The sequence below is a fragment of the Hermetia illucens genome, chromosome 4, assembly GCF_905115235.1.
Source record: "Hermetia illucens chromosome 4, iHerIll2.2.curated.20191125, whole genome shotgun sequence".
Lineage (NCBI taxonomy): Eukaryota > Metazoa > Arthropoda > Insecta > Diptera > Stratiomyidae > Hermetia > Hermetia illucens.
This window is the reverse complement of record NC_051852.1, coordinates 47,493,000-47,517,527: the sequence shown is the minus strand read 5'-3', so window position 1 is coordinate 47,517,527 and position 24,528 is coordinate 47,493,000. Positions and strand designations below refer to the sequence as shown.

Here is a 24,528-nt window from a genome sequence, read left to right as displayed (position 1 = left end):
TTTATCAAAACACAATTGGTTCGCTTTTGGGCAATCGCTAATTGGCAAATAAAATGTGAGCATGGACAGTAAGGTCTGGATATCAGGTACCTTTTGATTTAGTAAACCTTTTTTCGCTAAAGGGGGTTTATAATAGTAAGGTTCTAGCAGAAAATAGAAAACTATGCAACATTTAGATGCTGACGATCATGAACCAAGTAAGCTTTAACTCCAATCTTATTAATTAGAAGTCCAGAACCATCTTTTGCTTTTAGTAATGAATATCCGCTTTCCATTCGGGGCAACTGAGACATAGCAGCTACTTTCGGGTGAAAGACGCAACGCTTTAACTGATATTTTGGAATGTGTACTGAAAACCTTGTAGTAAGTTACTGAACTGTCAACAAGTCCCTCCTTTGACTTCAAGATGAGAAATAGTCTGACACTGAGATAATGGAACAGTTTGGTTTTCAAAACAACTTCAACTGTAATTCTTTCTTTACAGGCAGTAAATCGGGAGATAAAGCGGATAGATTAGGAAATTATCGACGTTTCGAAAAGGAAAATTCAGGAGCAATTAATTCCCTAGAGTGACTTGCTTTTTCCGCGGCAACTAGCTCCCGAAATATCGATATATCCTAATAAAAACGATCATTTCATTTAGTTAAGACATCCCCATCATCACCAAAAACGGCGCAACAACCGGTGTTCGGTCTAGGCTTGCCTTAATAAGGAACTTCAGACATCCCGGTTTTGCGCCGAGGACCACCAATTCGATAACCCTAAAAGCTGTCTGGCGTCCTGACCTGCACCATCGCTCCGTCTCAGGCAGGGTCTGCCTCGTCTTCTTTTGCTACCATAGATATTGCCCTTATAGACTCCCCCGGGTGGGATCATCCTGATCCATACGGATTAAATGACCCGCCCACCGTAACTTATTGAGTCGGATTTTATCCAAAATCTGACGGTCGTGGTATCGCTCATAAATATCGTCGTTATATGGGCTATGGACTCAGCCATCCTCATGTAGGGGAATAAAAATTTTTGGGAGAATTCTTCTCTCGAACGCGGCCAAAAGTTGGCGATTTTTCTTTATAAGAACCCAAGTCTCCGAGGAATACATGAGGACTCGCAAGATCATTGCCTTGTACAGTAAAAGCTTTTACCCTATGGAGAGACGTTTCGAGCGGAACGGTTTTTTAAGCTGAAAAAGGCTCTGTTGGGATCCAACAACCGTGCGCGGATGTCATCGTCGCAGCTGTAATCGGTTGTGATTTGCGACCCTAGATAGGAGATTATCAACGGTCTCAAAGTTGTATTCTCCTTTTTGCTTTTTGCTGCTGACGTTGCCACTATATACTTTTTTGTCTTGCCTTCATTGATATGCAGGCCAAGATGTCACGTTGCCTGCTCGATCTGGATGAAGGAAGTTTTCACGTCTCGGGTCGTTCTTTCTTGGATCAGTTTCTCCAGCCAACCCGGTTAAAGACGACGCATGATAGGGCATTCCCTTGCCTTAGACCGTTGTTGATGTCGAATGGTTTTGAGAGTAATCCTGCTACTTTTATCTGGCCTCGCGTATTGGCCAGCCTAATCAGTCTTATCAACTTCGTTGGTATACCGAATTCTCTCATGGCCATGTACAGTTTTACCCTGGCTATGCTATCATAGACGATGGAAGATGGTGAAGCTGTTGCCTATATTCCAACAGTTTTTCTATCGCTTGCCGCACAGAGAAAATCTGATCTGTTGCTGATTTGTCTGGAGTGAAGCCTCTTTGGTATGGGCCAATGATGTTCTGGGCGTATGGGACTATCCGGCCTAGCAAGATAGCGAAGAATATCCTATAGATGGAACTCAGCAACGTGATACCTCTATAATTGCTGCGCTGTGTGATATTTCCCTTTTTATGAATTAGACAGATAATGCCTCTTTGCCAGTTGTCAGACATTGGTTCGCTGTTCCACACCTTCAGCACAAGTTGATGAACTACTTGGTGTAATTGGTCACCTCCATATTTAACTAATTCGGTGGTAATTCCATCGAATCCTGGCGACTTATGATTTTTTAAGCCGATGAATTGTACGGACTGGTTCTTCTATACCTGGTGGTGGCAGTATTTGTCCGTCGTCTTCAGTTGGCGGGACCTCGAACTCGCCGATGTTCTGTATGTTTAGTAGTTCATCAAAGTACTCAACCCATTGCTCCAATATGGCCATTCTGTCGGAAATCAGATTTCCCTCTTTGTCTCGGCAGAATGAACATCAAGGTGTATATGGCTTCACCCTGCTGACTTATTGGTAAAATTTGCGCGCCTGGTGCGGTTGCTCCCTGTACTTTTCGAGTTCACAGACCTGTTGGTTCTCCCAGTCTTCCTTTTTCCGTTTGTGAAGTCGCTATTTCGCTCGCCAGAGTTCGTGATAAGTCTCCGTATGTCTCGGTATGCGGCATTCTTCCGTTCCGTTGCTAGCTTACATTGATCGTCAAACCAGCCGTTCCGATTCTATGTATGTTTGTAGCCGTATTTATGATAACGTTCTTCAGGTGATTGTGAAAATCATTTGTTAATGCTTCATCCATTTCCCTCTTATAGATGTTGCGGGATGGCTTTAATCTTAACTCTCACCTGATTGTGAGAAGGGATTCTGGGTTGTGTTGTTATTCGAGCTCGGAGCACCATGCCAAGGAGATAGTGATCCGAATCTATATTTGCACCCCTATACGTTCTGACATCCATCAAGGAAAAACTCGAAAATTAACGATGCTGTATGGGAAGGTACATTGAGAGCTATGAGAGAATGCAAAAATATCTTCCAAGCAACATATAACACCACGTTTCTGGACTTATGCCTTCAACCCAGAAGGTAGTCCATGGCATTCAAAATGGTATCACTTGAGTGGGTTAGATGGGTATTTAGAGTATTCGACAGATGCAAATTTGTAAGCATGTCTGATACTATTTATATTATCCTTCCCTTGAAAAGACTAAAACGGTTAATAGATCGGTACCAAATCAGAGAAGACGTCATCCCACGGATTCATTAGAAAAATTTAGAAGGTATCTGAGGTGGACTTTGTTTTGTACACTAGAATAAAATATCTTAGGACCTGTCTGCAGGGAAGGCTCCCGTCGTTCTGGTTATGAAATCCAATCAACACTCGCACTCCGCGGTAATCACCTTGGGGGAAATGGGTACCAACCGCACCAACAATCTTTTGAACTATCGCTATATCCGGTGTGTAGTCAAGCCCGCTTTAGCAATTATCCTGGGTCTGCACCATGGTCCACTAATTACTGGTCGACGCTATTGCTCCTTATACCTAATGTAGCGTCAACCACGTCAGTTTTAATTTTTGTGTTTAGAACGGAGAATTTTTGAAACTTTCAAGACTGTAGTCTCCTAACTTTCTTGCCTTCATTGATGTGGATTTGTTACTTATTGAGATGTTCATCCCATTATGCTGATATTATCAGCCTGCATAAGTAAACAGTCGGGTGAACCCTAAAATGGTAGTACGCTAGCCTTCATCGGAGTGTCGCGGATCACTCTTTCTAATAGCAGGTTAGAATATGGCGTGGTGGGTGAGTATTCTGTTGAGTGACTAACTGTACTAACAAACAATACCTAATTCACCGACTTACGCTCAAGGTTTTGACGAGCAAGGGAGCAACCTTCTTTTTATCAACGAAAAATCTTAATATAGACCCAGGTTATAAAAGACGAGGCGAAGAAATGTCCTGCTACCTGGACAGCTAGTTCAAGGGGTTAGTCGTCACTCCAAACAATCTTACATATCTCGGAAGATTTGGTGGTATAGGAGATAGAATATATAGGTAGGAAGGATACTCTGGGAGAAAGTTATTTTTAAATAGGAAGGATTTTGTACTTTTGTGTTGTATAGCTTTAAGGACCAGGCAAAATTGGGAAAGGGAGGTCAACAGAAGAATGTTTTTAACTAAGGAACTGAAAATTGTCATAGAGACTGAGACTGACGTAAAGTGGAAAGGATATCTTGAGATAAAAGCAGATATTCTGGACGCTGAACCTGAAGTCAAAATTGAAACGAAGTTTATCATCTAAGGTCTTAAAATGAGCTCAGATATGATAAACGAAAGGGATATGGGGGACTTGGGTAACATATCCAGTGACATATATTGAAAACTTATCCACTTATGGAAGGGAACCAACAGTAAGAAATGTAAAGACATCGATGTAAAGTAAGCACTCATGAAAAATAGAAATATTTGGTATGGGGATGATAAAGAGAACTGGGAAATTCCCGAAGAAGCAAGGGAGGAAAAAACGGCGGCCAATAAAATATATTTTGTACGATGGGGAGGGAGCTTCTATTTTTCGTGAGCTTGACTCTTAGCATACTTCAAGAACTCATCGGTTCAGGAAGTGCACGATAAACTGGAGGAAGCGCCACTGCATAGAATAAAGAAACCAACGTCAAAAGCTTGGGCTGCTACGTTGCGTTGCCTGTGAATTTTGTGCCACAATGGGAGGTCGCAATTCAAACTTCACTGCTGGCAGAGGCAGAGCTCTGGATGAGTTTTAAATGAAATCAGGATAATGACGGCATATGAAGACAGTGTTCACCACATAGTCCGATAGTGCATGGTCTGAAGGGGAAGTGCACTAACAGGCTAGGAATAGATGCCAAACAGATGGGATTGTGGCGCCATCCACTATTATCGCGCAATGATCCACTGCTCGCAATAAGCAGCTGTTGTAAATACTTACGACGCACTTTGATTCGGATGGAAGATCTGGTAAAGAACGAAAAGTATCGAGGAGCAAAGGAGTAGAAGTGACATGTTGTACTTATCAACCGAAATTCAAAGAGTGAGGCAAAGAGCGAAATAGAATGTATAATCAATCCCAGGAAGCTCTTAAGAAAAATATAAGATGGGCTAATAATTGTTTCCTGAAGAAGCGAAAAGACGGACTCACTCAAAGCGATTGAGAAGGGTAGTGGGAAACTTGAAAACCTAAGATGTCGTGAGGGGAGGTGCACTTAAAGCAAGGGAGAATTGCAAATCATCTTCTGAATTATACTTCTCGTGCAACGTATAAATTCATTACTTTGGGTCTGAGGTCGAACATAATCATGAATCGGATTCATGATCATTCGTACATATCCAAAGAATTTTCAATTACAGCTTGTTTGCAGCCATTTATGAAGTCTTAAAATCTCATTGTTCAGAGTCATCATTGCTCGCGTCGATATGCAGTTGATATCGTTGATTAAGGTGTCTAAAAGTTTTTCCACAGGGAAAATTGCTCCCTTTTTATGGATTCTGGTAATACATCAACTACTGATCGACTAATCGCTGGTCAAAAACCCATGCTTTTATTTGCAAATTTCCTTGGTAGATATTAGGTGAATCTGACGCCTGTGCACTACATACTTTCGAGATTCAAATTTGAACACAGATTCTCCATTATAATCACTCTTTCGATAGGGTTGGAAGAGGACCACATTTGTTTTAGTTTTATGGAAATAAACAATTTTCACTATTGGTTCAGTCATGAATTGCGGCACGGACTTAGTATTTTGAAAAGGTACGAGAAAGTAAAAACAATGACCAGTATTCTACCGTCAACGCTGGGATGCAAGTTCGTTCGAATTCAACTTCTGCGCGGCAGATTTATACCTTTCTAAATGAGTCTGAGGCCGGTAGATGGGTATGTCATTAACCCCGAAGGTTAGTTCAAAACAGTGAAGGCAAGCTTTGTAAGCTATAACTTTGCAGATCGATAGCTAGAAGTCATCGCGGTATTTTCAACACGACATATCACAAGAACTCTGCAATTTCATTACATAAATTGTGACAGATAGCTCATACAACCGCTTACACGAGGAACTATTAAAACAGTTGTGTTCCACCCAGAAGGAAAAACAACTCATGGAGAGCGTTGCAATGGGCCACGAAGAACCCTCTTAGGTTCTCCGCTGCCTGTAGTGTCTCGAATGTACCGGGGTTAGTGATGCGAAATCTGTGGTTAAGACGCGCACTCGCTATCCAATTAATCTACGCAGCACATCCGCTACCATCGTAGAAACAAAGTTATAGTACTAAATCTACTATAACTTTGCAACAAAAACCTACTCAACACAGCCGCTCCAAGAATTGTCAAGCCTCCCCTCCACAACAAAAGGCACACATGGGCGGACTTCCTGCCTTTTTATACCCCCCGGAACATTCCAGAAAGGTATGCAAACATTTTGCTAGAAAAGTGCTTTGTGCCTTTGACAAGATCTTGGCAATAGAGTCAACTGTTAACAATTATCGTAACTACATATACACAATTTGCGTGTTCTGGCTAATTGTCATTATTACATTGACGTCACACAAAATTTTCTAAAGTAATTTTCATCATAATATGTTAAAACGGTACGGAATTGTGTTGAATTTACGCAAATGTATTTTTGTTCAGCAAAAGTTTAATTTCTTAGAATACTTGGTCTCAAAGGAGGGAACACGCCCCTTACCAGCCTAGGCGATCCAATTATTTCCACGACACTAGCCAATGAAAAGTAGCACAGGATGTTTTTGGGTTTGTCAAATGTATACGGAAGATTCATACCCAGAGCCGCAGAAATGTAGACACCATTCAAAAAGGTTCCCGAAGAAAATTACCAATCAATTGCTAATCTACCTACAAAACAAGACTGAAAGAGGCAACATTGTTTGCGCATCCGGAACTTCACGCACCTTTGGCCATCTTCCACAACGCGTGACTAACGAGTGCTAACCGAGTCAAAATGCTGCAGCAGAGAGACACAGGGGTTAGACTACAACATTTCCAGTTTTCGAAGGTCAGCTGCATGGTGTATTGTAACGATCCGGCCTTACATTACTCACGCATTCTAAAAAAACCATTTTCGACAACTTACACCAATTGGTAATACATTGGATGTCTATCAAAACTGACGCGTGATTACAATAATTATTAATAGTCGAAAGCGATATGTCATGTAACTGCGCCAGTCAAAGCCTTCGCGCCACCATCATCATGATTGGAGCTAGTGCATTTGGATCTTTTCGTTATGCCTTATTGCGGGGGCAAAGATATTGCCTGATTATGATAGATTGCTTCTCACGTTGGCCGGAGGTACCATTACCCCGTCCAGAAACCATCACACAGTTGTCAGAGCGTTTCTTGACGTACCGATATCCAGATTCGGGTAGCAAGCTGACCGCGGTCAAATGATCAGGTTGATAACTTTCATCCAAACTGCTGCTTATAGATAATGTAGTGAATTCATTCAATCAATTCAATCTTAGTAGACTGTGTAACTGCCTTGCAATTTCTCTGTCTCATCAATTATTTGGTTTGACATTCTGTAGTCCTAATCATCCTTCTGTGCAAGTACTACCCCATTTACAGGCAGCGATTTTGAATAATATACATGCAAGATTTTAATGAATGTCCTCTTCTAGCATGCGCTCCCGAAGGACCATTTTAGAATGGAGGATATTTCGCTAATTCATTTCACACTCTAGGATATAAATGAAATTTTTCATCATTATTGATATGTTGAGCATACGTATTAGTTTTCTCAGCCCTATATTATCGCTCATTATCAAAGCACTATGGTAATCTTAAAGAAAAAAAGAAAGGCTGTTCAACGTGTGGAATATATCACGGTTCGTAAACAAGGATTTTTTTTTTATGTAGGGTAGGTGAATGCATTTACACACACAGTATTGGACCCCCGGTTCGGCAGGTCGTCGAACCACCAACTAAACACCTACCCATCGTTAGAGAGCTCTCTTGGAGCCGTTTGTCACATTACTTCGAACTAATCCCCGAACTCTCCCCCTTGCGGAACCTTCAAATCAGGGAATTCTTTTCACCTACGGGAGGGGAGAGGAAGAAGGGAACTGTCAGTTCAAGGAACCCCCTGCCATCCGGCTCCTCCACCAGCTCAATCTTGTTAGCAACGAGAAGGCCCCGAACGTAATGGGCAACACAGCTCCACCTGTCAGCACTCCTCATCATCTCTTCGACAATGTTGTCTGGAGAGAGATCCCCTGTGTGTAAATAGAGCTGCTGACGAACTTCATCCCATCTTCCGCAAGAAAAAAAAGTGTGGTGGGCGTCGTCCACAACTCCACTGCAAAACACACAATCCGGAGATCGCGCCTTTCCAATCTTGTGCCGACAAGACTGAAAACCTCCATGCCCACTTAAAAATTGGGTAAGGAAATAGTCAGTCTTACCATGCTTCCGATTCAGCCACGCACCTAAGTTGCCAATGAAGCGCGCAGTCCATCTGCCTCTAGTTTCATTTTGCCACGAGAGCTGCCACTCGTCTAAAGTGCGGTGCCGTTCTTCACGAGCAACCATCTTCCTTGTCTCATCTCTCTTGCGCATGTATATGGCTTGACGCTCCTTAGCAAGAAGGGCAACGGGGATCACTCCCGCGATCACCATCACGGCAGGTTCAGAGACAGTGCGGTACGCAGACGTCACCCGCAAAGCTCCCGTCTCTGTACTTGCGCGAGACGTTTACGATATACCTCCTTAAGAGCGTCAGCCGATACCTCTGCGCCGTAGAGCAGGAAAAAATGCGTTGCTCATCAGGAGACATCGCCTGCTAGACCCCCAATGTTTGCCATTAGCCTACTTAACGCCGAAACTCTAGCTGCAGCCTTGTTCGTTGCTACTTTGATTTGCTCAAAAAAACTCATCTTTGATTTGCTCAAAAAAACTCATCTTTGAGTCAAGGGTCAACCCGAGGTACTTTATCGCTGATTTGGACTCGATTATCGACTCGCCGAACGATATGGGACGCAGGGTCGGAATTCTCTTATTAGTCAAAATAACTACTTCGGTTTTTTCCAGTGCAAGGTGAGTAGTCATTCATCCGCTTATCCGTCGCATCAATATGCCGAATCTGCTTTGCGCCTGATCGACAGTGCATCCAACAACAAGCGCCGCGACATCATCTGCAGAGCAGCCGCGGCTTTCCTTGCATGTCGAGTTTCCGAGTCCAGCGTGGCCCCACCTGTTCCCAGAGTTTCGACGAACTTCCCGGTGATCACTTCCGCGGAGTTTCGTGCACAGAAGGATCGCCGTGGTGGCGAAACCGAGAGTGTGTGTCCACTACTTCGAAAGCAATGTATTGGTGGTCGCTTACCGAGAAGTCTTCCAGGACTCGCCACCCATCCACCAGCGACACTAGTGATTCCGACACGAAGGTTACGTCTGGAATGCTTCCCTCGCAGCCCGGGCGCCGGAACGTTGGGGTGGATCCGCTGTTTCCCTCTGGAGTCTGTGTAAGGCATGCCCCATTCAAGTGCCCTAGCATTGAAATCATCCCCGACCAGGATCCGCCCATCCGTGCCTAAGATAGCGTCCTCCAAAGCATCAAGCCACCGACGAAAGTCAAGCATCGTCTCATTCGGCGTAAGATAGGCACTAAAAAACGTTATCCTTGAACACCGAATCCAGACAAAGCAGTCCCCTCGGCTTTGGGCAAGAACCTTAAGGAGGGTGCCGTCCCGAATCCAGATGGCCGCGGTACCTGATATGTGAGGGTGCCGTGAAACTGGGCCCTTGTTTTGGTACTGCTCACTGATGAGTACTAAATCATCTTTGGTCTCCACAGCGAACTGCGCTAGCAACTCGCGAGCGGTTGCACTCCGGTGCATATTGATTTGTAGGATGCGAATCATGTTGATTAGCTCTTTCCAATTCTGCTCTGAAAACTGGACACCGCCCCGAGCCCCCAGTGTGCGCAACGCTCTCATCAGTCGCGCCACGGCCTCTGCATAGGACGCAGCTTTCCTTTTTATTAGGATTATAAAAGAATATCAAAAGGTACACTTTTGGTCTGTTGTTAAATGTATAGAAAACGGCCCCATGAAACGTAGTTATCTGAGTTTAGGAACAGCAGGAATTTGTTTTGAAGAAGTCGTCAAAATTTCAAAAAATTTCGTTGATTATATTGTAGGCTATGGTGGCACTCGATTTTCAACATGCAATTTGGAGAAAAAAATTAAAATATGATTATTAATAATAAAATGTTAACTGGCCATTAATCTGAACCAGGTATGGTTCATAAATTTTCAGTTTCTGTAGAACCTTGGCTTCGATTTTTGCGTTTTTAGCAAAGTCATTCGACCGTCGTTCGGACCGGTAAATTCGGGTATTATTACGCGAACAGCATAAACCTGACATATGACACTTTACCTGTTCAACACAGTAGTTTCCGAATGACTTGGAATATCGAGAAATCACTTCGCCCAAATATTCTGCACTCTTATGTGTCTGGATACAATTGACAGCAAAAAAATCGATTTCCCAGACCCAACACACGGGATGACCCTTTAAGGCCTCCTTCAGATATATGTATATTAAATTTTTGGCAACGTTCAACAGACTACAGAGATATTGGTATATGGGAAGTTTGATAGATGGACGTTCATATCAAGGACGACCAAAATTCCATCAATGCATAGTGAGTACGGGAACGGAATTGGAAACGCGAACTGCATCTAAGCTGTTTAAAGATTTCGAATTAGGGGATTGGATTTATATAGGCAGACCTAATTTCCACAGTACTCTTGGCTGCTAAAGATGAGTCCTGTGGTTCTCTGCTCTGACGGGATAACTCACCTTATCGGCTTTCCACCAATCAACCTAATCGAACTAGGAAGTCATAATAGGAAATAAATTGAATTGAACTGACATCACCAGGAAGGAAAACACTTGCTATGAACTAACAGTTTTATCGTTCTACCGCATATCTTTCAAATTCTTAATGAGTCTGACAACTAATATCGCCTAAACACCCAAACCTCCTCGAAAGTGATATCAATAAATATAAACCGGAGACAATTGAAACTATTCTCCATTAATCACAATTAAGATAATTTATTATCATGTTTTTCCCCAGTAGACAATCGTTATCTAATAGAAAAAGGAACTCTTTTATCCTCGCCACCATTCACTTGACTTGAAACCAAAAAACTTTCCATTTATATTTATTTCCTTTCGATTGCAGAAATAAATGCGTTTTCTGCCTCCCTTGCTGTTAGACGAGGAAACACGAAATCTTAATCCAAAGTGAAGGCCTATAAATTTTCCCCGAAGAATTTCCAATACTTGTGGCCGGGCAGAGAATTCTTGCAAGACGACGATGGCAGTAAAGTGAAAGCGTAGTAAAGTACATTACATAGTGGAATTTTGCTATAGCTTCACTTAGCGCTAAACGCCAAGTCATTCACCCCCGGCACAATGCACGTGATTCGTCGTTTCGATTACAAGTTTTTTCTTGGTGGTGAGAAGTTTCCAAGGGATGACTTGGAGTTCGCCTTCCTTCCGCATCTTGTCGCATTGAACTGGATGCATAGTTGGGAAAGAATTATTGAACGTATCGATACTATTTCAAGTATTTTTTCCTGGGAATTCGTAATTGTGGTGAACGCCTCTAGAGGGTTCCGAAGGAGGAGCAGGCTGCAGTTTACTACTTGCTCTTTACGATATCAGTTGGACCAGGAAATGCTAAATTATTCATTTATTGGTAGGCCTCTATAAGGCGGCTAAATACTCGTAAAATTGCTCATTAGAAGTCTGTATTTATCAGTAGTTAAATCTATTCGGATTAGGACTCATAATATATAACATCAAATTCAAGATAAAAGTTAGTATCTTGTTTCGATCTAGAACTATAAAAAGTAATTGATTTTTATAGCTCCAGATCTGATGGTACATTATGAATTCTTGAATTGTCTTTTATCTGAATTGACCCATTTACAATTTCAAATCCATGTTTAGCTACGATCCTTCTGAGACAGCCAGTAATACCACTAAAGATTCAAATAAACCATCGATACCTTTCAATATTTGTCTCGTCTTCCAGTTCACGATATCCATTCGCTTACGATTCCATCTTTGTATTGCACATAATATGATATCGTCAACGAAACTTCTCGGGAAATCGTACGAAATGTTTTTCCCTGCCATTTCAAGGAAATTACAATCCATCCATCAAGGATTCTGTTAGTTTGTCGTATAAAAAATTATATATAAAGGCGACTAGTAGTAGGCAACGATGCCTAGAAGGACGACAGAAGGAAAGAGTTATTGGATAGGGTAAGCGGTTTCGAAACTTTTCCGTTTGATAAAACTTCCAAACTTGCTGGAATAGTTAAATATTTAAGAGAAGGGAAAGTTTCGCCTTTTAACCAACACCGGAAGTTTCTAACATCTTAAGAAGTAGGGAAGACGGTAGACGTAAGAACGAAACTTTTGCCCAGACTGAGAAGTCTTCAGACAATAAAATATCGAATTTATGAGCATTTGATTAGTTCAAGTACTTTTATGATTGAAAAGGGGTGACCTGAAAAAGGAATATTGCTGGAGTTTGGAGTAAAGAATATTGGATTGTGAAAACCAAATAATTGGCAGTGATTTGGTGGACTTCAAGTGCTAATTGGGTGACCGCAAACCTGGTTAAAATTGCAAATCATTATTGTAGTTGCAAAATGAATCTTGAGCTAAGAAGTATTAAATCTTTCTAGAGAAATGACTCTTGAGTCGACGAGGTTTTTCTTGAATGCTGCGTGGTGAATAGAAGACATTTCCTTTTTATTTCTTCGTAGTTTTTTGAAGTATTTAGATGTTATTAACTTTTGAGACACATGAGAGTAATGCAATAATAATGCAACGAGAATTTGTTTCGTTGAGTTTTCTATTGACCATCTTTTTGAAATTGTCACCCAAGCGAAATGCAGAGAGGAAGAATGTGGAGAAAGACCACTTTGTATATGTTCCACCTTAAATAAAAGTGTCTTCGGAGTTATAGATGATTTTAATTCCTCATGTGCAGATATTTAATATTGGAAAATTTAGACACACTCTATACTGCAAAACTAACTGCCTGAATGGAAATCAGCTACAGCTCATAATCTTATGCTGCTCACTGATAAGTAGTTCCAAGGTATAATAACTGCGCTTGTAGCTGAGACGCATAAGAGGGCGTTTATATCAAGCTTGAACGTGGGAGGAAATGAAGCTCAATTTGCCGGCAACCAATCTATTCGATACGGTTTCAAAACTCGATATACGAGAGAAGATCTTCCTAGAAAAACAGCTGGGAGGTATGGCTTTCAAATAGACAGGCTTAATTGTAATGGACCAGCTGGGGTTAACAAGTTGGCGGACTATTGTGAAAACGAACCTATCTCTAAATTGTGATTCCAATTCTGGCCAAAGATTGTCAATTCATCACTCTTCTTTTACAATATAGCACACTTCACTGACCAAACTCTTGTCCCGGTGGGTTGCTTGTAGTAGCTCGTTTCACCACTAAGTGTCCAGACATAAGTATGGAATCTAAGGATGGAAACTCTCCAAGTGTTATGAACTCACCAAATTCGAACCCACCCGCAACGATGAACATCCAAGTTGCGGGCGAGAGGAAGATTTTAGAAGCCTCACCAGATTCCTGCTTCCCCACAGAAAAATATGTAGAAGGTTTGCTTTCAAGTTCCGCGAAGAGTTTGCATTCAATATCCAGGCTGAACCATGAAATTCCTGCTCGAAAAATCGTTCAGGAATAGAGAAGTTGTTTGAGCTTGTATAGCGGTTAAGAATAGTATAGGTCCCAGGAGGAAAACGTAGATTGGTACCCACGATGGAACATGAAACCTGGGAAACGCTTCCTGTATCAACACCAACAGCTTACTACCAAATGCAATCTCCACATGCACGCGCTGGGAGTTCTTTCTTAACAAAAAGCTGCAGACGGAGATGTATGGAGGCAAGTCTCCTGCGTTTAAAAACGGGGCAAATTGCACAAAACGCTTCTCCAGAGTAGGGGTTGAGTAGGACTGGCAACCCTACACAGAAAACAACTTGTTATGAAGCCACAAAAGGATCCTCGGAATGAATAGATTCTACAAGCACGAACCCGAAACGAATTAACGGTTTGCGCATTTTGTATGGAATGTTCGCATTTTGTTATGGAACGAATGCTGCCCAGCAGCTAGCCGATACCCTATCCCAATATAAGGCTGAAGCAATAGCGTTACAAGAGATGCGCTGGAGCGGGACCGGTTTCCTGGAGACGAGCCACTACACCATATATTATAGTGGCCATTCAGTAAACCATGTGTCCGGAGTAGCTTTTTTTGTCAGCCAAAAACTGCAACTACTTGTTGCGAAGCAACAAAAAGCTTGTTTATCGGCTTTCAAAAAGGAAGCGGAGATAATAATAAAAATATAAGCGAAAGGCTATGTTGCCTCATTACCGTTCATGCCCTACAAAGGAGATTGCAGAGTCGGAGAACGATACTTTCTAAGAGGCAGTAGAACGAACTCTCGAAGTCTGTCTATGGTAAATCATACTTAGAGGTAGCCAATTAGGGACGAGCCCGTATTGTGGCGATACGTTGGCTCCCATAGCTTACATAAAAATAGCAATGATAATCGACTGGGGAATATTCAAAAAGCAGTCTCACACGAAATGTTTGTTGGTAGTACCCGCCTCCGCCGGGGAGCAATTGCACCAGGCGCGGAAGATTTACCAACAAGTCAGCAGGATGAAGTCCTATACCTACAACTCGATGGTCATCCTGTCGAGGCAAAGAGGGATATCTGATTTGCGACAGAATGGGCATATGGGAACGATGTGTTGAGTATTTTGATGAACTTCTCACCAACGAGAATATCGGCGAGTTAGACGTCCCGCCGACTAAAAACGACGGACAAATACTGCCACCACCAAAGAACCAGTCCGTGCAATCCATGGCTTACGAATCATAAGTCAACAGGAGCCGATGGAATTACACTCAGATTGGTTGAATATGGAATCGACCAATTACACTAAGCTGTTTACCAACTTATAGTCAAGGAGTGGGACAGCGAATCAATGCCTGATGACTGGCGATGAGGCATTATCTGTCCTATACATGAAAAGGGAGATATCATGCAGTGCAGCAATTATAGAGGTATCACGTTGCTGAGCATCGGAGAAAATCATACAGTCCTCCGCCAACCGGTTAGGTCCCGTAGCCCCATACTACAGGCAAATCAGTAACAGATCAGATTTTCTTTGTGGACATCAGTTGCACCATCTTTTCATTGACTTCAAGGCCGCCCCAGGGTAAAATTTTACATGACCATGAGAAAATCCGGTCTCTGGACGAAATTGATAATGCTGGCTAGGCTGACCCTGACCAATGTGTGAGGCAAATTAAAAGCAGTAGAATTACTCTCGAGCCAATTCGACATCAATAACGGTCTAAGACAGAAGATGCCTTATCGTGTATCTGTTTAACCTCGGCCTGGAAAATCCGTGATATTGAGGTAAATCTGAGAGGCGCCATCGATGATATCGACACCATCCGCAGAACAACCAAAGTTGTACAAACTGCCTTCCGCCGCACATTAATGAAGGCAATACGAAATATATGGTGGCAACGTCAGCATCAAAAACCAAAGAGACAACAACATCAATGGCACTGGTTAAATAACAACAACAAAGAAGACTATAACTTTGAAACTGTTGATAATTTCTCCCAACTAAGGTCGAAAATTACAATCGATAACAACTACGACAATTAAATGTGCGGTGTGCAGTCAGCAGAGGCTATTTCAGCTTGCAAAAACTGTTTCGACTTGGATTCTTAGCAAGAAAAATTGTGAGCTTTTAGCCGCGTTCGAGAAAAGTATCCTCCAAAGAATTGTTGGCCCTATATAAGAGGGTGGACGATTCTGTAGCCACTATAACCTCGAAATCTATGAGCGACACCATGATCGTCTGGCTGTGGATAAAATTTGGCTTAACAGGTTGCGGTGGGCCAGCTAATCTGTATGGGTGAGAATGATCCAACTCGGAAAGTCTACAAGGGTAATATCTATGGTAGAAAAAGAAGATATGGCAAACCCTGCCTGCGATGGAGCGATGACATAGGCCAGGACGCGAGACAGCTGTTAGGGATATCGAGGACTGACCTCGACGCAAAACTGAATTGTCTGGAGTTCCTTACTAAGGCAGGCCTAGACCGAATATTGGTTGTTGCGCCGTTGATGTGGCCTTAAAGGACACGAAATCACAGATGCCTTAGCAAAAGAGGTTTCAGTTTCTTCAATGCTGAGTCTAGAATCAGCAATTGGAGTGCCAGTAGCATTGGCGAATATTGCTCCCGGAGACACAGGACAGGCTTTCCATGAGATTAAGTAGCGAATCTTCAGTTCCACTAGATTGACTAAACTTTTCCTATCCTAAAGAAACATCCTGCAATGTTTATCCTGTCGAAAAGCAGGAAGTTAAGCAGAAGTGTTGGTGGACCATAATTCACTAGTTAGGCATGGGCTCAGAATAGGAATTCTATAAGACGGTACGTGTCCATCCTGTGATGGGAAAATGGAATCAACGGGAAACACCATATTAACTAACGGAAATACATTTTAGCGCTTCCACAAACTTATAGCAATGGTCCCAGGTTTACCTTTAACTGTTTGCTCAGCCTCTTTAGGTACATACAGTAAGGAATCTTAATTTAATAAAACCGTTATTTTTTTAGGTCATTTTTGTGCGAATTTTCTGAACTTGACAGACACATCAAATTTGACATTTCTGTCGAATGAAACTCCTTAATATAATATTCTTATTCAAAAACCAGCTGATTCGCATGCCCCAGGGAGAGCTGAGAAGTGTATAATCTCCTTTGTAACCACCACTGCGAAAGAAGTCAATACTTTCAGATATTCGGATATTCAGAGTAGAAAAGATAATTATACTCCAATCCAGGTGGGAATAATCAATGGCTCCACTATTCCTTAGTTCTCAGCAGCCGACAGAGAAGACGTAAGATCTTAAGTTGAGGTCATCGCCTTGGATGTACAGACCAAAGGGTTGATTGTTAATGAACTCATCATATTGTTTGAGGAGAACTACGCATCAATCTTAGTAGTGTCTGACTGTTTGGCTGACATTATATCACGGTGTTCGACGGTGTTTCTTTTTATTTGACATAGGACTTCCGTACAGCTTCTATGCATATATAGTATACAGTGGAAGGAGAAAATCAACATCACTTTACGCAACACCAATAAGACAGGTTCGAGGCTATTACTGACAGTTTTCCGTTCTTGAAGACAGGGGATTTAGGATCCCTGAGTGCGGTTGAACTAGTCATCAGACATATTGACTTGAAATTTAGGTTACTCGCGGATGTAATCAGAAAATGTCCCGATCATCTGAAGTAGTAGAAATTTTTTTGCCAGTACAGACAAACAAATTTTCAGTTGATGTCGCCTTTGGTAGAGAAAATGGGCGAAAATATGTAGTGAAAAATCACTTTTTAGCATGCTGTTTAGTGGAAAACCCTCTCTAGGGCCAAACCACAACAATTGGGTTGAATGCAGACTGATATACTTATCGACGACGGCAATCATTCAGGGCAATGAACAGGCACAGGCTGACACGTTCGTGGGTTTCACCGGTTGTACTCCTGTTTTTGAAATCACGTGATGCAAAAAGTTTCAGTGAAGAGTATTTTTAATTTTGCGGACTGCCAAACCTTAAATTTTGCATGGTGTATACTGTATTATATTCTGACTGAATTTTCACGATAGTGTTGTAAACGGATGCCCCAGATGACACTGCTTTTTCTTCAGTGATATATAGTAGCATACGCCATTGATGTGCTTCGCGCACCCAGGTGAAAGCCGAAAATAGGTAGATATATAAAACATTAGAACGGGGTAGATTTCCCTGGTCATAAAGATTCATGAAACTAATATGACGAAGATTCGCGAGCAAATGAGTCGGAAGTTCTTCCCTAGGTTGGGACTCTCGCAAAGTAGGTGTCGGCTTTCAGTATGGCTGAAGGAACTGAATTTCTCTTAAGGTATTAATTGGGTGTAAACTAAACTTACAGCATCGTAAAACGGATACTCAACTCTCCGATCGTCGGTCTATTGCTGCAAGTTGTAAGTTATATACGGCCGGTGAATAAAGTCAGGAGCTACAGGTAAGGAAACTAGGAGTAAAAATTTTCATACTTTTACTGACGTCAAATGGAAATATACTGTTCTTGCTTATTGATTTCGGGTGCCTGGAGTAACGACCTATGCGATGGGAATGGATGTCCATTGAGCTAAGGTTTAAAAATATAGTCAAATAAAATATTTGGCGTATAAAACGTCCAAAATGGAAGAAATTTGTGGGCTAACAACCTGCCAATTAGAAAAAGTATCTTACTATCAAAAAGCCTTGGATGAAGCTCACTTCAGTGCCCCGACATTTGGTTATCGTAAACGTTTTATTATCGGTGCTAGAATTTGCACACGCTTCTCGGCAACCGAAGAAAGAGTTCCATTCTCTAGCTCAAACGAGAATTCCGGACAATTACACCAAAGTATGGTGGGATTATATCCTTGCGCATGACCAGCCGATAGAGGGCGCGAATCAGAGATCTAATTTCACTAAAACTACAAGGAACTTCATTATGAGATCCGGGTCCGTGTTATGCACCAAGCAGATTTTCGTTACATAGGAGAAAGATGGTTTCTACAGGTAAATACAGGCGAAAGGAGTCATAGATAAAAAAAAACTTGGTAATATAACAAAAGATGAAATCCGAAGTGAGGTATTAAAAATTGTTCGGAATATAAAACAACGAAGAGCCAAAACCGATAGGGGAGAGTAGTCCATCAACTTAGGGGAAATCCAGTGAATGACGTCAGAGTTGACAAAGGAAATAATGTGGTTAGAATGGAAAAAAAACCGAATACCTCAATGTCATGTCTACAAAATTGATTGAGGATAAGTTTTTCGAATTGTGAAAAGGCCTATTGATCGAATTCATAAAACACATAGGCTGGCCCGGCATCGCTACCATGGATTAGACAGAGGAGGTAGAGGACGGTGGCGAAATGAGAGAGATAATTACCGAAATGACTCACCTGGGATTAGGAGATACATGCCATTGTCATCACTCGTAAAGGAAATATTCAGGGCGTATACCAAGTTAACCATCGAAGAAAGGACATAATGCCGACCATATAGTTGAGATGTGTCGAGGACGTGTTCGCTATGATCCAAAAGGTCAAGGTTGCGAACATTTTCGTGGTTAGGTTATCTCATTGCTATCTGAAGAATAGGAAGAGACCGCCCAATACTTCATATACAACTTCATGAGGCGAATATTCGGTAGTAGGATACTCTTCAGCGATAAACCTGTACATTGCCTTGCGGACGAAGGAAGTCGGTGAACCAGGTTGGGTGCAACATTTTGGCTAAATTAAGTATTCTTCGTTGTTTAGAGATGCTAATGGAATATTTCCTTGCAAAAGGTTTGTTTGTTGCAAAACAGCAATGGATAAATGGATAAATTAGCATAGTCGCAATTGTGTAAGATTTTTAATTTTGAAGAAAGTGGTATAAAATTCAGAAGGTTGAGACTAGCTATGCAAGAGTTCGAATTTTTAAAACTCAGGAGAGAAAGAATGGGTGCATAGAATATGGCAGAGATGGTGAAACAACTTCGGTGATCCTATGGACTCCTACACTAATCACGTGCATCATGGAATGAGTTTGGCGAAAAGCCACAGGCTAGATGATCCTTAGGATCTTAGATCTCGTAATGCTTCATTGTTTGATGCTCATAAAGAAGAAGAGGAGACAAAAATATTATGGAAGTTGGCACGATTCCATAAAACAAACTGCAAGAGCGGGATTATATTCGGGAAACCAAAGGCAAAAGGATAACATAGGTGGGTTGATTTCAGGATTACCCAACGTATGTATGGGTAGGATCAGCGATGATTCTAGCTGGTGTGAATTGCAGACACTGCTATATATATGTGCTAAATCCGTAAGGCTGGCACAGAGATACGCAAGTGCGAAACTACGTCTTATATTAGTAAGCCTTTTTGAAGTCCTTTGATGCCAAGGTCAATTGGATTCAGAATTTATTAACTTGAAGGAAACATTAACACTAGGTTAAATGTTAGTTGCTAGTTGCTCAGTTCAAGTTCAATTGCAACAATGAACAGCTAATACGTACCATGATTCGATAAATCACGGGCCTAATGAACCCCAACATAATTTATTGCTTTACTTATTACATTATTCTAGCCGATGCGATATGTTCCAATGCGTGGTATTAATCTCAGTTCCTTAACGGATAATTACACGCTACTAAACAAAATTTATAGACATTTCCCAAAACTTCCTTAAATTTTCAGGAACTCTCAAAATCATTCAACCGAATAAATTGCTTTGGTAAGATTGAAGCAATAAATAAATTTACAAGGGTCGATTTCGGTACGAAATATCCGGCATCCCACACTCCCTTACCCCCTTATCTTTGAAATTCGATCCACCTTGAAAAATTTAAATCCCAATTTGTCATTTTCGACACCTTCCACGGCTTCTAATCCCATCCGACTTAAATCCCTTTTTACACTGCGAATCACAGTTGAACCTGATACCACCTGAATACAATACAATGTGGGTGAGGTAAACAAATTGGAATTTAGTACTTTTCCAGGGCACACGTCGATCTCGATTAGTTTTAACGATGCAAATGAAATTTAAGTAGATCTAATCAAATCTTGGGTTTTCTCTGATTAAAGCTATCTGCCACACACATGGTCCTACTCGCAGATGTTGGATGCTGATGGTAGTATGGCCTCCCAACTGCTTTCTAATAAGTAACATGCGGTCTAAGCCAATAAAACTTTCAATTAGTTTTAATAGATTTGAGTTAGCTTAAAATGGTTATTGAAGCGATGTGATGAGGGTAGATAGCAGCACTCCTCCTTAAGTTACCGTCAATGGAGATGTCTTGTGAAGTAATGATGCGGTAGTAAGTTTTCGTTTGATTGACTTGAAGTACGAGTACATACATATACTTAGGAGATATAGCGAGTTCTCAGGTACAGTTTAATCCTAGAACGAACTCTTTTCAAATTCAATTAAAAGCGTTTTTAGTTTCGCAATATCTACTTTCCTTCTAATGAAAAAAAAAAGATCCCTTCATCAAGGCACAGGCAAACGTTTCAGGTGGTTTTACTTAATGGTATTCCCAATGCTTCAAGAAGGTTAAATGTAAGGAAAAGCGGAGCGGCCATAAAGTTCCCTTAGGACAGCAAAGAATCTATCTTCTTATCGTGTACTATCGTAAGTTCCCTTAGAGCGACCACGAGTCCATCTTCTTATATATTTTCCCAAAAAAATGCTCGTTAGGTTCCTTTCCATTCGAAGCTTTACGGTCATTGCAATTTGTTAAAGTCATAACTTCTAACGTCCTAAGTGATAATGGGATCAACTAAGGTGCTATCGAGACATCTTTTCTCTTACGACTTCTGGTCTTTGCATTGTCTCGAGAATACATTGCCACCCCTTCTTGCTTCTCCTGCAGTCCTTCTGATCTGAATAACCTTCTGATAAGATCATATCGCCTTAAAGAGCTCGTAAATTCTGCTGCAGATAGTACATTGGAATGACCAGGAGCTGAATATTTATTCTGCTCTTTAAACTGTTCCGGGGAAATGCTGTGTAGCCGCATTAGATACAGGTTACGTTTGCTGGCAGTGCAAAACTGGGAATAATATAAAATTTAATTAGTAATGGAATTTTATGGGAGATAAAATGGGAAGGTAGGTTGTGATATCGCGCAGAGGTTTACGTTTTTATGAAATTATGGGATGTGTGCGGATATAAATACTTTTTTTTTGTATAAATTTTAATGAAATGAAAATATCGGGGAACGTTATAATGGGATTTTGTAGGTTGAGGTGTTTTCCAAATTAATCCATTAAATTTTGCGAGAGGACATGATAGTTGCTCAAAACGTGGGTGAAAAGAGAAATATATTTACACAGTAAAAGGCAAAATCGACTCTTTCGGAAAAGCGCATTCATCCACTTTAGTTTAATTGGGCTAATTTTCAAGCTTTTCAAGATAACAATAATATAGTAATAATGGATATCATATTCTGCATTAATATCGTGTATTATGCAAACATTTTTTGGACTAACATTTGCAATTTGAAAGGATCCTTCGAAAAAGGACCCCAATTTATAGTTATAATTTTTCTTACCTTTTAACTGTACAGTAAATTTTAATAAATGTGCATCACGCTTGCGGTGGAAGGAGCACGATCATCTGCAATAAAAGGAAATAAACACTAGTTAGAGAAATGTTCAAGTATCCAAAATTTTAACAAGAAGAAACAGGAACAGGAATTTCAAATTTACAAAATTCTTGCAAAGATTTGATATTTCTTATTCTCTAGCTTACATTATCGCACCATTCGTTGAGCTAGCGGCTAGTCTATCGGAAAGTATGGGTTTCGGAGGGCCCGTTCTACGATCATCATCTGTCGTGAATCTGGCTAGATGCCAGGAATGATTTTAACACGACTACCCCGGGGTGGATTAAAGGCACCCTGGTGAAACTGGATATCTCCGTAACTTAGCTCGGTTAATCAAGTAGGAGAGACTGCTTTAGAATGAAACGGATGACGGCCAAAAAAATATGTTGTGACATCAGGTGTTCTCCAAGGCTCCGCATTGGCACCACTGCTGTGGAACATAATGTATGATTGGTATTGCAGACTACCTGATATCGGTAGTTAAGAAGCACCTCGAGGAAGTGCAACCATTCATGTCATCAGAGCATGGTTACACTGCACCTGGGCTAAAAGACGGAGGCGAATCTTATTACCAACCGCAGTAAAAACAATACTGCAGGGATGCGAAATACCTCCTGCCGTATGTGGCGCCTGTGTGGGCGGGAGCACTTGACAACGCGGTAAAGCGGCGAAGGGTGCTGAGGGTTTCCAGCGCACACAGGACCGTATCGGGTGAGGCAGTGTGTGTCATCGCGGAAATTGTTTCCTTGGGTCCTTTAGCGAATGAGACACATTGTCTCTATTTGGCCGATGTGACTGCGGACTTCTGAAAAGCTGGTAGAAAGGGGTCGTTTTGGAGATAGCGGCAACGTTGGTATAATTCCACTGGCCCCATGGGAGATGGATCGAACGATAACAGGAATAATTAAAGTAACAGTTCTTTACGGTAGTTGCATCACTGCGGATTGGCGAGTCCCCCGCTAGTTCCGAATGTGCCGCTACACCCGAAGATCTGGATCATCGGATGGGTTTTCCAAATGAAAGAGTGAGGTTAAAACATTCCCTCCACGTAGTTATTGGAGCTCATAATTTCGTCGAGGAGACGCTGAGCTCCAAAGCAAATTTGAGTGAAGTAAACGCAACAATAACTACGATACACGATTGAGCCCGGAAAGAGTGTCGGAAGCATAACTTAATCCCACTGATGTATATCAAAGCCTTGATCATCATCAACGCCGCAACAACCGGTATCCGGTCTAGACCTGCCTTAATAAAGAACTCCAGACATCCCGGTTTTGCGCCGAGGTCCACCAATTCGATATCCTTAAAAGCTGTCTGGCGTCCTGACCTACGCCATCGCTCCATCTTAGGCAGGGTCTGCCTCGTCTTCTTTTTCTACCATAGATATTGCCCTTATAGACTTTCCGGGTGGGATCATCCTCATCCATACGGATTAAGTGACCCGCACACCGTAACCTATTGAGCCGGATTTTATCCACAACCGGACGGTCATGGTATCGCTCATAGGCTACGGAATCGTCCATCCTCATGTAGGGGGCCAAAAATTCTTCGGAGGATTCTTCTCTCGAACGCCGCCAAGAGTTCGCAATTCTTCTTGCTAAGAACCCAAGTTTCCGAGGAATACATGAGGGCTGGCAAGATCATTGTCTTGTACAGTAAGAGCTTTGACCCTATGGTGAGACGTTTCGAGCGGAACAGTCTTTGTAAGCTGAAATAGGCTCTGTTCATCATCGTAGTTGTTATCGGTTGTGATTTTCGACCCTAGATAGGAGAAATTGTCAACGGTCTCAAAGTTGTATTCTCCTATCCTTATTTTTCTTCGTGTTTGTGTTTGACCAGTGCGGTTTGATGTTGTTGGTTGATTCGTCTTCGGTGCTGACCATATATTACCACCATATATTTTGTCTTGCCTTCATTGATGTGCAGCCCAAGATCTCGCGCCGCCTGCTCGATCTGGATGAAGGCAGTTTGTACGTCTCGGGTGGTTCTTCCCATGATGTCGATATCGTCAGCATAGGCCAGTAGTTGGGTGGACTTGAAGAGGATCGTACCTCTTGCATTTACCTCAGCATTACGGATCACTTTCTCGAGGGCCAGGTTAAAGAGGACGTATGATAGGGCATCCCCTTGTCGTAGACCGTTGTTGATGTCGAATGGATCACTCTCAAGACCATTGCTGCTTTTATCTGGCCTCGCACATTGGTCAGGGTCAGCCTAGTCAGTCTTATTAATTTCGTCGAGATACCGAATTCTCTCATGGCCGTGTACAGTTTTACCCTGACTATGCTATCATAGGCGGCTTTAAAGTCGATGAACAGATGGTGCAACTGGTGCCCATATTCCAACAGTTTTCCCATCGCTTGCCGCAGAGAGAAAATCTGATCAGTTGCTGATTTGCCTGGAGTGAAGCCTCT

At 41.8% G+C, this 24,528-nt stretch overlaps 1 protein-coding gene across 1 annotated transcript in view; it reads right to left on the bottom strand.

Annotated features, from left to right (window-relative positions):
- Window positions 1–24,528, bottom strand: part of LOC119653664 (ras-associated and pleckstrin homology domains-containing protein 1) — a 474,167-nt gene that overhangs the window by 341,261 nt on the left and 108,378 nt on the right. Inside the window, exon 3 of the mRNA XM_038058496.1 lies at window positions 22,061–22,125. The gene's annotated coding sequence lies outside the window, so the exon portion shown is untranslated. The remainder of the gene's footprint in view (window positions 1–22,060; window positions 22,126–24,528) is intronic.